Source organism: Apodemus sylvaticus, chromosome 15 (genome assembly GCF_947179515.1).
Source record: "Apodemus sylvaticus chromosome 15, mApoSyl1.1, whole genome shotgun sequence".
NCBI lineage: Eukaryota > Metazoa > Chordata > Mammalia > Rodentia > Muridae > Apodemus > Apodemus sylvaticus.
Window position 1 is genome coordinate 53,761,706 of NC_067486.1, and position 1,206 is coordinate 53,762,911.

Genomic DNA, 1,206 nt, shown 5'->3' on the forward strand with positions numbered 1-1,206 from the left:
AACCAAGGAAGGACTCAAGGCAGAGCTAGTCTCTGCACATCCACAGTAAAGAGCAGAGATAAACGAATGCATGTACAATGATGGCCTGCATAGTTCCCTTTCTCTTCCATATAGTTGAGTAAAGGCATGGTGCTGCCTACCATGGAACGGGGCTCCCTAATTCAATTAACAATCAAGACAGTCTCCCACAGACATGACACAGGTTGATCTGATAAACATAATTACACTCCAGAACAGGCCTTCATAGAATGTCCTCAGGCAAGTGACACCTTAGGCCCTCACTAATGGCCTCTGGGAACCCCCTCACCTCTCCCCCCCCAAAAAAAACCTAAAAAACTCTACCTCTCTCAGAACAGGAAGGCCAGCCTTGCTTCTAGTCCTAAAGTATCGCATGGGTGGAAACACGTGGACCATTGTATTACTTAATCAAGACTCTCTTTGTAGGTGATTCTGAGTTGTCACAAGTTGACATTTAAAACAATATACCCCCTCCCTGCAATGGGCAAAGAAATACCTTATTGGTGGTGTTGTTCTTATAACAATCAGGCAGAGCAGATGACAGTCCTTTGTTCATTCTAGCTTGATGCCTGGCATGATTGGCCAAAGCCGTTTTAAGCCTGACTTGGTGGCCAAAGTTCTTTTATGCCTTGGACACACAAAAATCAAATCAAGTCCAGGCTGGAGGAGGAAGACAGACAGATACCGGTATTCCACCATACCACACAGTGTGGGAGAGGAAAGATGCGTACAAATGTGTGTCCTCCAACCCACAGCAATGGTGGGCCACAGACGCACAGAGTCCCGCCTACCACCACGTGGTGCAGCAGTGGAGGAGGAAGGCAGAGACCTGCGGGCCGCCATGGCGCCTTCCTGCCCTTCGGTGCACTGCACAGCCACAGGGGCCTTAGACACCCACTTGGCTCCATGCTACTGTCACAGAACAGATGGAAGATGTCACCAAGGGGCCCAGCAGCTGCGTGGCCATCCTAAAGAGGGAGCCATCACAGGGTGCAAGGATGTGGCAGTTAGATGGGAGACAAAGAGGAGCAGTTTGAACATTATGAAGAGAGATGAAACTGGAGAGGAGAGAAGAGAGAGGTTGTGAGCAGTCAGCCACACCACTTGGAGTCCTGGTGAGGCCCCAGCCTGAAATGGCCACACAGTGGCAGAGGTTAATGTTAATGTCAGTGGCTCATATTACCACTA

At 49.5% G+C, this 1,206-nt stretch overlaps 1 pseudogene; it reads left to right on the forward strand.

Moving 5' to 3' along the window:
* The first annotated feature begins 488 nt into the window (after positions 1–488).
* On the forward strand, positions 489–659 carry LOC127666378 (uncharacterized; annotated as a pseudogene).
* Positions 660–1,206: the final 547 nt, after the last annotated feature.